Source organism: Mustela lutreola, chromosome 4, assembly GCF_030435805.1.
Source record: "Mustela lutreola isolate mMusLut2 chromosome 4, mMusLut2.pri, whole genome shotgun sequence".
Taxonomy (NCBI): Eukaryota; Metazoa; Chordata; class Mammalia; order Carnivora; family Mustelidae; genus Mustela; species Mustela lutreola.
The window spans coordinates 80,843,366-80,860,960 of record NC_081293.1 but is presented as its reverse complement, the minus strand read 5'-3'; positions in this window follow the sequence as shown (position 1 = coordinate 80,860,960).

Sequence of the window (17,595 nt, the reverse complement as noted above, 5' to 3'; positions counted from 1 at the left end):
AAGCTTATCAGACCAAAGAACGAATATAAATAATAAAATGAGTAACAATCAGGGAGAGAAGTTTTGTGGGGTAATCAACAGATAACATTTATAATTGATGAACAGATACCTAAATGTATAATAATAACACTTAGGATCCTGGAGGAAACCAGAAGAACTAAACCAATAAGTAATTAAGAGGATCATCTCTGTGCCACGTGACTAGGATGGGGGCAGGAGATTTTTGCTATTTTATTTTAGAATTTGCTAAGATATTTAAATTTTTGTCAAATTCCCAAACAAGAGGGGAAAAGGAAGTTAACTGGCAGAGCCAATGTCCCAGAACTCTAATGTTCACGTTTTTACATTACATTGCACTGTTTGCACACCAGGATTGACCTGTAAACAATTTGTCTGCCACAGAAACCAGTCCCACCTGTGACTCTGTGGTACACTTCCTGGACAATCAGTCCGCATGGCTGGAAATCCTGGAGGAAGGGAAAATTGTCTGGGACCTCAAGGGCAAAACAGTGTGCTGCTTTGTGATTCAACACACAGAACAGCCATCAAGCACTTCATCTACTGAATGTGAAGGATGCTGATTGCTACACAACCAACAACTACAGCGTGGCAGTGTTAGCACAGACTTTGATAGTTGATTAGTTACTCTGAGGCACTGCTGGCAAAGTTTCTCTGTGATGGGCTTAAATAACTGAGCTTTTCATGTGTGAAGTGTGTACAAGATAAATAAAGTTATCAGGTGTTGTGATTGGTTTTATGGAATATCTCTAGTCAGTGATAAAGGAATTGACATAAAATTATTTTATAAACCTGAAAGGTACTCTTTCTTCACCTCAATGAACACCTGCTGCGACTCAACAACATCTCATTGTAACAGCCAAACACAACATCATCAAAGTGAACTTGACTCCTCCTCCAGGGGCTCATTTAATTACCCCCAGGAAATGGAGACTATACTGCTTAAAATCCTATGTGATCTAGCCTCCCATCTTACAGTTTTCAGCAAAACAGAATTATGACTTCACCTAAATATTTCTTTTCTTCCTCCCTCAAGCCCAGTGAGGAGGTGGTTCTTTTGTTGGGAGACAGAGTCAAGCATAATAATTCAAGTGGGTCGCAGGAGGAGAGGTGGCCAGTGTTAGGGAGTTGTCTCCCACCTGGGTTGGTCTCAGAGAGCCAGAGGCATGGGATGATCCTACCAGTTCTCCTCAAGGATGGAGTAGGAAAAGTGCTCAGAACCTGGAAGCAGGTCTGGCTTCTTGGGCAAGCTACCCACACAATCACACTGGGTCCTGACTCAGATGGACCCTGTGTTTAACATAAATGCCTCTGCTATCAGTAACTTGAAATTCTTACTATCTTTATTAGGGGACTTGCATTTTTGTTTTCACTGGGCTCCACAAATTATGTAGGTGGTCCTGCACTGAGGACAAAGCCAAGACCCTGGGGGCAGGATTGAGGGGGCTATGGGTAGGGATGAAAAAAAAGAAGAAGAGAAAAAGACAAGACCCCAGGACACCCAAATTAAGGTGAATTTATTTGGAATGAAAGGAGACACAAAAGAAAAAGAAAACTGTTCTACATTATCTCATGGACGGCTATAACTCTATCCCCACAGGCTTGTTTATCCTAGTATTGGATCCATAACAGTGGGTGTAGGTAATCTTAGCTCCTATTAACTAGCCTATCAATTTTTCCTTCAGTTGAAGAATTCACATTTGGTCTTCTTTAGGTGATTTTATTATTATCTTATTTCATATTATTTTTTCCTGTTTTTGTTATTTGGTTGCCTGACCTTCTTTGCCAATATATCATTTGATATAATTGGCCTAAATTTATTTGATAAATAAATAAATAGTTGTTGTTGGGGCAATAATCCACAAGTAACTTAGAATTTCTACCTATTTTTTTCATTCCATTAACGATTACTTTCTCCAGCACTTAAAATCAGATACATTAGTCCTGTTCAAAATGATAACATAAAAGGATTCTGAACTCATCTCCTTCTATGGAAACATCACACCCCTGGTGCAGTAACCCACACCTGGAAGGGAACTCACAACTCTGAGCTTCTCCCTAAAGAGTGAAGGGTTTGAATCCCATATCTGATATCCCAATTTTAAGATCTGTAATTGAGAAATGAGACTCCAAAACACCCAGCTTTGAAAACCAATAGTGCTTCTGTCCACGAGATCCACAATGGTATACTGAAACGAGGAACAGTTCTGTGTGGGGGTTTTGTTTTTGTTTTTGTTTTAAAATAGGCTCCAGGCCCAGCATGGAGCCCAACCCAGGGCTTGAACTCATGACCCAAAGATCAAGATCTGAGTTGAGATCAAGAGTCAGACTAACTGCCTGAGCCACCCAGGAACCCTAAGAAATAGTTCTTACAGAGTTTCCACAGACTCACCCACCAGGACTCAGCACAGAGGCAGCCAACTGAAAAGCTCCCAATTCTTCTGTGAAAGAGGCCTGCTGACTTATCTTAAAACTTGGGCTTGAGGGGCAGGCATCTAACCGAACACACATGCAGGGGTTTCCCGAGAGACTCTCAAAAGCCTGAAGCCCGCAGAAGCTGTTTTCACACCTTCTTGCTACCTGACTCCAGATTGCTGGTATCCCCAACAAGGGAGTTCGTATGCTCCTATGGTGCCCCAATTTGGGGGGCTGTTATCCAGGCACTTCAGTGGACTGCCTGGCTCTGGTGGCCAGCGAGGCTTATAGTCATGGTCCCACAGGACTGAAACACATGGGGAAAACAGCTGTGTCCACCCCAGGGCACACCATGGAGACAACAGACTGGAATTCATCCCCAGTCTTCCTTTACCTTCTTTTCATAGGTGTGACCAGAGTGGCAGGCTTCCTATTACACACACATTTCAGGGCAGACTACAGTCCTCTTCAGAACACAGGGAGACCAGGGGTACCATCTTTGTGCCCTCTGCTGTCCCATTCCAGGTCCTCAGTGTCTCTAAGAAAAGATCATCTGTAGGAAACTGGTTCAGTGAGTGAGAACTAAGCAAACTGAGAGAAACAGAAAAAAATACTGGTGACAGAACTTTCTGGGGGTGTTCAGACCTCTGGTGTCAGATACTCTGAAAGTCCATCTGTATCTCAACACTTCATGACATCGTCGTTCAACCCTTCATTCAAATATACGAAATGTCCAAATATGCTTACAGCAAATGCATCCCTTTTTCAAAGTTGGAGTTGAGATTTATCATTTGTAACCAAAATTATAACTTTACAAGGACTAAAATGTTAGCATTCTCTTACCTCACAATATGCAATGCTTGTGATAAAACATTTAATTTACAGCACACTTGTCTAACAGCCAGAGTATCCAAGCAAAATGTAGGATCCTCAAGAAAGAACTCCGTTATAGAAAAGTGACCCATGTAATCTTTTCTCCTATGTAAGTCCTGCACGATGTCAAAGTAATATTATCACAAATGTTACTGATAAGTGTCCCTCAGAAGCTAGAAATAGCACGGAATTTCAAAACTAAATTCTCAAGTTATGTCTTTGTCCGATTTTTCTTTACCCACAAAACTGTCAATACATATAAGCTCATATTGTTTGAAGAACCACAGAATACACAGAAACATACACACAGACACACGCAAGTCCCAATCACTTTAAAATTATTTCAAGAAAGCAGGAAATTTTGGAACTTTTTGAGCCTGTGTCACACTTTAGCTAGACCTTGTTTTATAGCTGAGGAATCTTGTGGGAGGGCTTAGTTGCTAAGGTGAAAAGGACGCTGGTCTCTGAAGCCACAGGTTACTTACCAGAACCCTATGCGTGTCCATCAGGAAAGAGAAGGGGAGACAGTTGGGCCTTCTTGGTAACAGCCGCTCATGTGACAGCCCCAGAGGGACTTTCACAGCTGCCAACATCAAGGCTCATGGATTCTGTCAAGGAATTAATACTGTCATGAAAAAATATGCTTTATAATTTTTATAGCTTGGCATCCATATCCTTTGACAGACCATCTGCCCTATCCCATTCTCTCCCCTTCTCCCTACACTCTGCTCTCTGTGACACAGCTGCATTTAGAGACAAACTGAAGAGGAAAATGCAGACAACTCGAGTTTCTGTCTTTCCGTTTACATGGCAATGTTTCTGAGGTGACTAAGATTTCAGTGATTTTAATGCAGATGAAAGGAAACAGGAATGATTTTATCAGAATGCAGAGAGAAACTTAGCAGTACTGAGATAGGGAAGCAGAAGCATTCCACAAAAACCTGCTCTTTGCTCCTTTCCTTGCTTCTGTTCTTGCTAGAACATACACCCCCACTTTATACATGCTGCGTAAGGCGAATTGTGTATGTCCTCCCCATGAGGGACAAGGAGTCAGTGATTTCTCCAGAATAGAGAAAATCTAAGGAAGGACCAGGTGAGAGCGACCTGAAGAAGTTACCATACGTATATTACAGACCACCAGAGCTAGTCATCTCCACAGCAAGACCCCTGGATCCAAAGAATAACACCCATCTTTGTTCTCATGGCTCCTGGATGCCTGAGGAGACACATACACCAGACAATGACCCTCACTAAAAACCCTAGACCCCACACAAAGACGCCCTCCTTTACTTTCTAAGTCTCCATCTCTACCTGCACTCTCTCTATACCCTGAATAAGGTGCTCTCACCTCCTGCTGGTTCACATTTGACTTCTATCCTGTGACTTCTATCCTGTGTAACCAGAGACCCTCTTGGCTGGTCTTATGGGACCCTCTAATCCTGCAGGCATCAGTATAAACCTCCCACACCAACCCTCACAGGACCCTCCCAGGGAATGCTGTGCCTGGAAGCAGAGTAGAACAATCTAGCTCTGCCCTCGCCATCTCTCCCGCTTCAGGTGAGATTATCAGTTGGCCTGAATTGAAGCAGCGGATATATCTCTTAGGAACTGATTCAAAGCCATTTTATTTGATTCAGACTATTGCATTTTTCTAAAACCTGACAAAAGCTGTTTTTTTCTTTTTTTCTTTTTCTGGGGGAGAAGAAAAGCCAATTTAAATTGGGCACTTTTGTGAAAGTGCATTTTCTCAAAAGCAACTTCTCTGATAGGACATGTGGGGAGACGATAGTCCTTGGCCTTCTGGCTGGTGCGAGGTGGGACTCAGGGTGGATGTAGAAGGTTGATAACTTGAGTTTTATCTAATTTAGCTAAGAGGATTTTTCATAATGTTATTGAACACATGAAAACTGCTGCTATTATGAATTCTTCAGTACTACGAACATATAGGGAATGAAAGAGCTAAAAAAAAAAAAAAAGAAACCCAGCAGACACTTACACACACACACACACACACAGACATCCCACACACAATAAAAATTCACTGACAGTTTACAACTCTGAAAACACATCACATCGCTCAGGGCCTCCTTCCCAATCTGTTTACACTGAACATTGATCACAAGTTCTTTATGTTTCCTGAGGCAGACAAGAGTTTTGTAAATGGATACAGCTTATTTGCTATCCCCAGTGTAATGAATAAAGCATCTCTCATAACCGACTGGCTCAAATAATGATTTGGGGAAGGAAAACAGTATTTCCAAAGACAAAGATACAGTCTTCCTGCTGTGTATCGCTCCAAATGGAGGGCATCATCTGTGTTTAAACAGACGGTAGAGCTTCCTCAGCATGCTGATATCCATCTCTCTCTTCCCTAAAGGATCTTAATCTTAGTCTCAGCCTTCCCCTCTCCCTGCCCCAGGAGCCTCCTCAACTCTTCCCTCTCCAGTAACTTGTTTTGTTTTTCCTTCTAGATAACATCTACCTCAGCCTATAAAAACTTTCTCCTGTCTTCAGTGCATTTCTTCTCATCCTTATTTTCTATCTGCTCACAAGATGCAGATTGGGGTTCCTTATCCTCTGACCCTCTGCCCACCTTCTATGCTCTGTCTACACTAATACTCCTTTCTCTCCCTGCTCATCTAACACATGCACTTGTTTTATGGGTGTGAGGAAAAGACTCAGATAAATGGACTTGAAGGTAGAAAAGCATAATACAAAAAACTACAAGGAAAAACCATATTTTACTTGATTCTCCAACACCTAGAACTAGCACTCGGTTAAAATAAGTGCTCGGTGATTTTATATGGTGTCTTTAACAATGGGTGTCCTGTTCAGAGAATGACCTGGGAAAAAGTTGGCCCATGACAGACCTGGTTTATAGCTGTTGTTCCAACATGACCACAAATAGTTTCCTTCTCACTTTCAAAAATGAAGAGTGCCGGGAGACCTGGGTAGCTCAGTCAGTTTAGTGGTGGACTCTTGATTTTGGTTTGGGTCATGGTCTCAGGATCCTGGGATCAAGCCCCAAATTAGGGTCTGTGCTCAGAGGGAAGTCTGCTTGAGGATTCTCCCTCTCCTTCTGTCCCTCTCTCCTCTCTCTCTCAGATAAACAAATCTTTTTTTAAAAATGAAGAGTGCCCTCTCTGCTATAGGTTTGACAATAAGTTTTTTATCACCCTACCTATGAGTGTACCATATATAGTTCCAAAAAGGACCTAAAATGCTTAAGGAGATATGTATTTTATTTCCTGTTGGAACCATTAGAAATATAACAAAAGCATATTTGCTTTATTATAAAGCAAATAAAGGGGAAAATGGAATAATTTTTAAAAATTTGGTTAATCTAAAAATAAGTCAAGGGGTGCTGGGCTGGTACAATGTAGAATGGGTGCTGGTAGTAGGTAGAATGTACAACTCTTGATTTGGGGATCACATGTGAGTTCCAGCCCCACATTGGATATAGAGATGAGTTAAAAATAAAGTCTTTAAAAATAAATAAATAAATAAATAAATAAAAATTAGTCAAGAAACGAGGGGGAAGAAGAATAAAAACAGATGGGACAAAGAGAAAAGAAATAATATATAATATATATAAACCCAAATGCACCATATGTTTTTAAATATAAATGTTTAAGTGCCCCAATTAAAAAGACTTTAGACAAGATATTTTTTCAATCCCACTATATACTGCAAGCAAGAGAGACTCAGAAAGTTTAAAAGCAGAAACAAGCCAGGGGGTATATTATGTGAACACTCACCAAAAGAAAGCTGATATGGACCCTACTAACATTCAACCTATGGACTTGAAAGGAAGGCACAATAACTAGGTTAAAAAAGGCACATTTCAAAAAAAAAAAAAAAAAAAAAGCACATTTCCTAAAGATAAGAGGTCAATGCTAAATAAAAATGTAACAATCTGAAATTGATACTCACCTAATAACATAGCCTACAGATATATAAAGTCAAACATATCAAAACCCCAAGAAATGGAAAAAGCTACATTTATAGAGATGTTAACATGACTCTCTCAATGACTGATAACAATAAATCAGATGGGACACATAAAAACTGAACAACACAACTGACAACTTGACATGACTGGCAAACACAGGGCAGAACAACCAATGGGTGTAAAATACATGCTCTATTAACCTGCACATGGAACATTTGCTGAAACTTGCCACTGACTAGGAATGAAGCAAATCTCAAAAAATTTCAGAATATTGAAATCTCATAGATTATATTTTTCAGCCATAGCGGAAGAAGCTAGGAAACATCAATAAAAAGCTAGAAAATTTCCAAATACTTAGAAAATAATGAGCTCAAATAATCCATGGGTCAAAGGAAAAATCACAATGAAAATCAGAAAATATTTCCAACTAAATGCTAAGGTAAAAAGGACACATATCAAAACTGTGGCCTGCAGCTAAACCCATACATATGGAAAAGTTGTAACCTTGAATAAATATATTGCAAAGAAGAAAGACTGAAAAAAAATGTACTCATAATCAATCTCAAAAAACTACAAAATAAATAGCAAATTACAAGTAAGGACTGTAGAATTAGGAAAACAAGAAAGAAAATAAGTCGAAATGGAAAACGAACATAAAACAGGGAAAAATCTAAAAGTAGTTTCTTTGAAAGTATTTATAAAATGCATAAACCCCAACAGGACTAATCAAGAAAAAGATAGTAAGCACCAATAATTAGTATCAGGAATGAGAAGGGGGACATTAGTAACACCCAAAAGACATCTAAAAAATAAGGAAGAGTGCCTGGGTGGCTCAGTCAGTTAAGCCTCCAATGACTGATTTTTGGCTCAGGTCATGATCCCACGGTCATGGGGACTGAGCCCCATGTAGGGACTCTGCACTCAGCATGGAGTCTGCTTGAAGATTCTCTCCCTCTCCCCACTACTCACTCTGTTTCACTCTCTCTCTCTGCATCTCTCTAAAATAAATAAATAAATATTTTTTAAAAAATAAGAAAAGGGGACAAGTTTTCATTATAGCAGAATTCCATATAATATATGTAGATAGTGTTCCCATAAAAGGTGGACCTTAATTCCTGTCCTCTTGAGTGTAAGCAGGTATTAGTGACTCAATTCCAAAGAACAGAGTATGACAATGGAAAGAAGTAACTTTACACTGGAAAAGCCTGGCAGACACAAGGTGATTAGCCCATAATTACAAAAATGGTTCACAGATTAACACAAATCTGTTATTTAGCAAAGAGAAGATTCAAAAACCATGCCTGTCCCTCTATGGCAAATATATTTTTGTGGATTATTAATTTGCCTCCCACCAAAAGAGTATTTGCTTTGCTTTAATGTCCCCACTTCTTTGCTCTTTTTTTTCTTCCATCCCTTATAATCCTATAGAATGGAAACATAAATATCTGGAAACACAGTATCTGGAAAATGATTGCAGTAGATTACAAAGATGGCCCCATGTGCTTCCCATTCTTCCATATTCTTTTCTTTGCAGTGTGATGTTTGCAGTTTCTCCCATCAAGGATTGGACTGATTGCTCCTCCCCTAAGTCTGGACTTGGTCTTTATCTTGCCTCAGCCAATGGGACAATAGGAAATGCAAGCAGAGACTTGGAACTTTGAGATAGCCAAGTGCAAAGTCCAAGGTAGGCTGTGGAAGGATACAAGACACTTAGAACAGAGATAAACTGTCTTATCAGAGGTTCTTCCCAGATCAACAGTCTGCCAAACATCACACATGTGGGTGAGGCCACTGCAGACCACCCAGCCCCTGCCAGGCCAGCCCACACTGGAAGAATCGCTGGAGGAATTCACAGAATCATGAGAAATAGTAAATGTTCTTTCAAGACACTAAGTTTTAGGATGCTTTTTATTCCTTCTGAGATAGTCACCCCCCCCCCCAAAAAAAAAATCTATGTATTTAATGACCAGATTCCCACTGCCATTACTCTCCAAATCCTATTAAGGGGTTCTCCACCACACATCTGGAAGTAGAGTGTAGGCCCAACTTTGACCCTAGTGTTGACATAGCCCTAGGGTAATTATGCACATGGCCAACAGTGAGTCCCACCTGCCCCTGATATGGGACTTCTGGTTCTTGAAGCTGCCAGGTTGTGCCCCTGAAATAGTCCATGCTTGAATCCATTTAATTAAATTTCCTAAATATATAACCATGCTAAGAATGGTACCTGAGAGGTAGAGACAAAGGAGAATAAGACAACCTTGCTCTCAAGAAAGTGTAGTGCAGGGAAGACAGGCAAGCCAAGAGGGAACATGACACACTGCCATGTCTAGTAGATAGCACTAGTGAACTGGTACCTCCATTCTCCCCTAATGCACATTTGCCTCATTGCCTGAGACTGCCTGGCATCTCCAAAAACCAGGCTATTGTTTCTGTGAAACTGTTAAGCTGTTAAGCTGCTCATCTGCCTGCCTGAGTGTTCACCAGTTGCCTGTTCTTTGAGTCTTTAGAGTCACAAATGTCCCCAGTTCCCAGCTTGGATAGAGGCCTTGGATAAGATTAGCCCAGCTGCTCTCCTCACCAAGATGTGATTTGTTTATCTCAGACCCACCTGTTGTCACAGCCCTGTCAATGCCTCCCCTCTTCTTGTCTCTGACCCCTGCTCCACGGTGTGACCACACCAGTGTTTATGCAGCCCCATATGTCTTCCTGGACAGGTGGTTATCCCTTTCATGGACAATGCTGATCCTGCCCCATCAACTCCATGCTCTTATTAATTTAGCATGCTTCCTACTATCTTCTATTCTCCATTCCACCATTTTCCCCTGCTTTTGGCACCATCACTTGTCTCATAATGAATCTGATTATAATAAATGTCCAAACTAGAAGATCTAAACCCAAATTAATTGGGCAGAATAACTGAATCAGTTTACATTGATCAAGATCATCCCTTAGCATGTATTTTTAAAAGAATAGACAATTTTAGTTAATACAAGACTTTTAAGTTTTCTAAATAACAAGAAGGTATGGGAGAGTCATCAACATCCCAATGACAAATTCCTTGGAAATATTTTCAAGGATACTAGCAGATAGGAAAGACATGAAATCTGGTTCCATTACTGTTGCCTTTTCCCTTAGCAGTGAACCTGTGGAACAAGAGTCATTTAATTCACTGCCTTAGAATCTCCTAATCCTTTCCCTTCTCTAGGAGACCTGATTAAAACAAAGGCAGGAAACAAAGCCCAGACAACCAGCAGAATATCTCTTGCCAGAACAAGCAAAGAACAATAATAAAAGGATTCAACAACTGATGAAAACCAGGGCTGTCGTTTAGTCTAAAAACAACCTTGGGTTGACATTGAACCCCTGTGTAGAACTCAGGTTATTCTACTGGGGATCCCTGTGCCCATGAAACTCCCTCATCAATCACCCCTAACCTGCATAACCTCATTTTTTCTCCTAGTAGCATATGTAAGTAAAACTAAACCTTCCCTGAAGGCAAGATTAATGACTAGCCCATTAAAATGACACTGTTTGTCCTAAACAAATAGTGGACGGGGTATCTACAATTCTGCATGAAATGACAGTGATATTTTTTAAATAGCTTGGATGCTAGTAAGATCATGAGTGGGCTGTATTTAATAACTTTAAATGTTAAATGTAGTCCAGACTCCCCAGAAACCAATTTAAATTGGCAAGGAAAAAAATGTCAGGGTTAGAAATGCCTGGTTTGGGGATATTATGTATAACTTCTGCTGATAGTTGAATAAGAAATTTGCCAGGGCTCAAGCACTGGCTAGACCTGAAGCAAGAGAAGAAAGTGATGAAGATATTGTGAAGCTCCTGGCAGAAGTGGAAAATGGTATTTGGAGGCAAGATGTGATTTGGGTTTGTCATGTAAGCCAGAGATGTTAGCTACCCTTGAGGTAACTTCTGAGAGTTGACCTGAATTCAAAACCATTGAAGTCAAAACCACTCACCAGGAGTTCCACTTGGAGTCCATGAGCCCCCCCTTCCTCTCTCCCCTCCACACCACTCACATCTGGGCTGGTGGTCACCATCATCAGCTCCACAAGAAATGTTTTAGAGGTACTGATAACCTACATTCGCAGGAAGGAATGGAACTAGCAATCTCTCTGGTTCCTCATCCACCAATTTCTCTTTCTCTTCTAAAACACATCCTTCCTCTGAAGCCTCAGAAGAGAAATCTCCCAGAGCCACGTGCTGATCAACTCTACACACCTCCTGGGGTTCCCTCTCCTAAACCAAGTACTCACTGCGGAGATTTTACAAACAGACATAGTTTCTACTCTAAAATGAGTATTGGTGTTTTTCTTGCTCCCACTGAATTATATTGACTTTCATCTTTGGAGTGTGTTGAAGGGTGCCATTTATGTTCTCAATTTTCTTTTCTCTACTATTGCTGCTGCTGCTGCTGTCCATAGTAGTAGTACCTTACTTCTCTTACTTAACATTTCAACAGTTTTATTAAGTTTGTGATTGATATAAAAGAACTGCATGTATTTAATGTGTACAATTTGATGACCTTGGACATGATGCAAACGCCCAGGATGCCATCATCATAATTAAGGTAATAGATATATCCAGCAGCTCCCAAAGTTTCCTTGTGGCCCTTTGTTTCTTTGTTGGTTTGTTTGTTTTGTGGCAGGAATACTTACCATGAGATAGGTGGTCTGATGTTCTCCCATGATGCTGGGCAGTGGCAACCCACATAGCTTCCAGGCTTCCATAAATCACAAGGCTGACAACCAATACATACACCACCATTTTGCACCCACAAGGCTATTCTGTTTTTCCCTTTCAGTACAGTATTCAAGAAATTATATAAAGTAATCAACACTTTATTAAAATATACCTTCTGAGGGTGCGTGGATGGTTCAGTCTGCTGAGTGTCTGACTTTCGATTTCAGCTGGGATTGGACTCCACACTTGGCATGGAGGCTGCTTGATGTTCTCTTTCTTTCTTTCCCTCTCTTGCTACCTCTCCCTTGGCTTGCACTCCCTCTCTCTCCAAATTTTTAAACAAGTACACTTTCTGTTAGATGATTTTGCCCAACTGCAGGCTATTAGAAGTGTTCTGAATACATTTAAGGTAGGCCAGGCTTAATCTATGGCATTTGGTAAGTTAGATGCATTAAATGCATTTTTGATTTATGATAGATACTTTGAACTTAAAATGAGTTTCTTGAGATATAACCCTACCATAAATCAAGAAAGTCAATCTTGACTATATAGATTTGTAAAAATCTTTTAGACTCATAGGAGCACTTTTGGTTGGAGTTACTATAAATCTGTCAGCCTCCCTATGTGGCCAAAATGACCTAGCCCCAAACTAGTTTCTCTAGTAGGGTGCTTCAAATCTTAGTACATAGCTATTGGATCCTTTTTTCTAAATAAAGAAGATGGATAGTGACCAGAACAACTTTTGTTCAAACAGTAGCAACAGTAATAACAGCAGGAGAAATCTATCATGTTTACTGGCAATGTCAACTGTTTGCATTTAGGATAAATGCCCTCCCTTTAAATTGGCCTCATCAGGAAAAATCCTAGAATTTTACATTGTTTTCCCTTGCCAAGTATAGAAGTTCTGTCCTTTTCTCAGCAAAAATGATGTGTTTTCCTAGATAGCAAACCATTCTGTTATCTCAGGAAGAAAAGAGTCCTGGAGAGGAGCGTCGTGAGAACTCCATCAGACATTAGTGAGAAAAAAATTCCCAGAAACTGAGCTTTGAGACTTCACCCTAAAGGACAGCCATTGAAGAAAAAGAAATTGTATACTCTAGTGAAGAAAAGGACTAAACTAGAAATGAAGAACTGGTAAGCATTTTTTTTTCAGAGCTCAAAAATAGTCACAAATTCTTGAACGTTTATTTTCCTTCTTATTGCCTCCTTATTGTGTTCAATAATGAAAATCTGATGATGTTATAACCATATTATAGTTACATGCATAGATTTCCTTTACATTACAAGCTTCTTCTTTTTAGGGAGAATATCATAGGGGAAAAAAACCACAATGTTGATTCTTGTACTCTGTTTCACAATGTTTCAAAAAAAATTAGTGAAACTCTCATCAGTAGTCACAATTTCTCTAAGAGCTTCTAAACACCAAAATCTAGAGGGCTTTTTCTTTCTTCTTAATTTTTTTTGAGATACCAGATGTTTTTTTGCTTTACCACAATTAAAAATCAAACCATCTCCATTAATTTCCATTGACATTTTAAACTTCACATTCTCTGGGGCAACTGGAGGGTTTTTATAATTTTCTCATTTCAAATGCAAGGAATTGGAATTGAGTTTATTAACATTTGAAAATAAGAAACTACTAGTTGTGAGCCTTTTTTAAGAAAAAAAAATATACAGAGTAACAACTAAAGTCTTTAAAAATAATGTACTCTACTCTCCCTGAAACATATATAATTTCTTTGAAGTTAAATGCCTAACAAAGCTAACACAGACTAAAAGGCAAACCCTGAGGGCCAAATTAATGTTCTTTTACTTGTATCTAAATGCTTACCAGGGAGCCATCCACACAAAAGGAATGACTCAAAACCAGAAGAATTTTGAGAACCAAAGTCATTAATGGTCGCTATTTACATATTTCTCACCACAGACATGCACTTTTATATGAAGTAAGCTTTGAGACTAAATGCAAACTCAACTTACCCATTATTTAGATCCATACGTGATTAGACTAAACTAATCATTTGACTTTTTAATTGATTAGCTGTTGTTTTAGTCATTGATCAGACTACAGGGCAGAATACAGGCCACGTTTTCGCTTCAAGCCTTCCATCTGATCACAATGGATCTGTCAATTCCTTTTCCCACTCTATGTAGTAGGACTGAAATACAATCTGAATGTCCCCCTGTTCCTTCTGTCTTAAACCCTAGCTATTAAAAATGGAGTAAGGACCTTTCCAAAGGGAAAGGGCTTAGTTAAGAGATTCAACCCAGTGGGGGATTTAGGGAATCAATTACATGCCAACTAGGGTTAATCACTTGTGAATATGCCCCCAGGCTATAATTCCTTTGAGAAAAGAAACCATAACTTATTCCCTTCTGTTTAGTACCTAACACCTGTAAAGACTCAAAACCTGTTTGCAGAACTGAAGGAACAGATTAATGAATGAACAGATGAACAAATGAATTCCTCAGTCCTTTTCCCCTGACATTGGTGAATTGTCCTATGCCTTCAAAGCAGAAGGGTTCAGAAAGACAAGGAAGGCTGGAAAGCTATTGTGTATTGGACCCTGGAGACTAACTACATACTTGTTTATATATGTTACTTCGTAAGGTTCAGAGCTATTCCATGACATTGACCAAAATCACACACAGCTACTACGTGGCAAGGTCGGGTTTTAAAACTTATTCTGGGGGCGCCTGGGTGGCTCAGTGGGTTAAGCCTCTGCCTTCAGCTCAGGGTCCTGGGATCGAGTACCGCATCATCGGGCTCTCTGCTCGGCAGGGAGCCTGCTTCTTCCTCTCTCTCTCTCTCTCTCTCTGCTTGCCTCTCTGCCTACTTGTGATCTCTCTCTGTCAAATAAATAAATAAAATCTTAAAAAAAAAAAAAAAAACGTATTCTGTCTGGTAGTAAAGCTAGTAATCCTTTTGCGACCCCAATACCTGTTACTTTATACCTATTCTACAATATGTGGGGAAGGAGAGAATAGTAAGTAAAAGTTTCTCCTCCCAAAGGAGAGGCTGTATTTTGGAAAACTTGCAGTTGAAACGTCTTCCAGATGACTTAGGGAAATCAGTAATCATGGAGAAAGAAAAAGCTGTGGTGTATTAAGAAACAGAGGAAGAAAGGTTACAATATTAAGTATTTAGTTCTTTATGACCACTCATCGCCTCCATTGAGGTTCATCAGTGTCTCAATTCAGCAAATAAATCACCAAGGCCAATCGCTAAGATATCTGCCCCCAATTCAGAAAATAACACCTATTCACCTTTGATCTGGGTCTGGGTCACTGCATATACTCCTTCACATGAAAGATCAGTCCTTCTTAGCACCAAGAAGCCCACAAGCTGACGAATGTTGGTATAGGACATGTACTCTCTCTGACAAGTCTCCTCACCTCAGTTAATGTCCTACAAACAAAAGCAGGTCTTAAGCAAGGTCTTAACATGGGTCCAAGTGCACTACTATTGGTTCATGCTTCGACTTCAGAGAATGCACGAAGACCCTACTTGTGATCGCTGTCTGTCAAATAAATAAATAAAATCTAAAAAAAAAAAAAATGTAGATTTGTTGGCAACAATTGCCGTGTATGTGGGTGTGTGCACATTTTTTTTTTTTTTTTTTGGCAAGAAGTTCTTTAGCTATTATTAGACTCCAAAGTGGTTCAAAACTGAAAAGGTTAGAGATTTCTGGGAGAAAAAATACTCCTCATAATTATAATTCCCACTTTATGTTATATTTCTCTGATGCTAACATGTGTATGCTCATTTATATTTTATGACCGGATAAAGCGTGCTTTTGCTATCAACTTCCAAAAGTAAAAATTGAAAAAATACATCAGTAGATGGTTAAGTTGTGGCAGTAGAGACACTGGGAACAGCTGAAGTGAAGCTTGCTGGTGGTCACTGGCAAGCGGTCTCGGCCCAGAGGCTCTCCAGAGCATGGCCTCACACACAGGACAGGGAGAAATGCCAATGGCTTCCTAAAGCAAGTTCAGGTCGATGCAAAGCTTGCAGGCATAGTCATAAAGATGCCAAGGTCAGCGCTATTGAGAAAGCAGGTACCACCTTAGTCCAAACAGAGAAGAGTAACATTAATTACATGGAGATCTGTCGCACCATGGGAGCTGAAAGATGGGACACCCCTATTGTCACAAGGCAGCCCGGGAAAAGGTGCATGTCATTCCAGGTCCACACATTGCCGCTTTCCTAAAGCACTTCCATCAACTGCTTGCACTCAGCAAAGTGCCCGGGAATCATTAGTACTTGTTATTACTCTGCTCACATGGACCAGGATGTTATGTGATTTCTACATACAAATTGGCAAAATAAACCCTAACTACACCCAAGGAACCAATATGGCACGTTACATCAAGGACATAGTGTTAGCGATTCCCTGGAGAGATACTGTGAAGTCACAGTCTCATAGTTTCAATAGAGGTGCTGACTTGTATTGTGTCAACAGCTGTATGTTAAAGTCTCTCTAAATAGATAGTGACACGACACGAATAAATTAGCAGCTGTTTGCTGTGCCAATCATCTGAAGCTAATGTGATAAGATGTTGCATCTAAAAACTAGAGGGAAAAATAGATTAGGTGTGTTAAAATTTAACTAAGTCTAGTTTATAGATTATAATAACCTTGTCAAACCGTTTGGTGTTTTGAATTGAGTGGTTCCACTGAACAACTTCCCAAAGTCTAATACTGAAGCAAGAATGAAGATCACTGAGCTGTGCTAATTCGTACACAGAATGTTCCCACTGACTCACAAATTTCATATCAGCTATTAAATCTGTTGGTGGTACAAGATGCTAATGAGCCAAGGTCAAGGTTTGACCCCATGTGTGCCACTTGGTTTCACCTACGTCTGTGACTAAGATAAAATGCCCAAGCACCAACAGCCTTTCTGCTGGTGAGCACCAGGGTACCATATAGGAAAGGATCAATTTCTCACTAATGCTAAGATAGGTCAGGGAAGGGGGCTTGAAATGCCAATTGAATATTACCCCCACCTTAAAAGACCACCAGAGACATGAGTCAAAGCCAATCAGCAAGGGTCGTTTATTGCAGGTTCGAACCTGGACCTCTGCGCCGCTCGTTGCTGATAACGCCGAGAGGTCCAGAGCTGGGTTGGTGCAGGGTTTTTATAGACAGGTACAAACAAGTTTCGGGTGGGGCTGAGCTGACTGATTGACAGTTTGAACAGGCATACTTGGCGTCAGTGAATTGGGTCAGGGGACCCCGCTCGAAAGCAGACAAAGCAATCTTATAGAAACAGAACTGGCCGGTTAGCCCACGCATGCGGAAAAAAGCACTATCAGGATATTGAAGGCCTAGTTACTTATCAAGTAAAGACAATTGGGAGTCTCCTGGTGGAATGTTACATTCCTGCTATCAAGCATCCTTGTTAATGAGATTTAGGTTTAGAAGAAATTGAACTTTATTTACTTTTCCTTCTACCTCCGCCTCCTTCCGTTTTCATGGAGGGGAGGGTGACATTAGGGCTTGAGGAACTGAGTTCTGTGTCCCTGGAAATTGGACTATTGATAAGGTAACTTCTTTGTTGTAAATCTCAAGGACATTTGCAAACCAAGGGAGACTCCTACCTTGCAGGACTGTGATCTCTGCAAGTTAA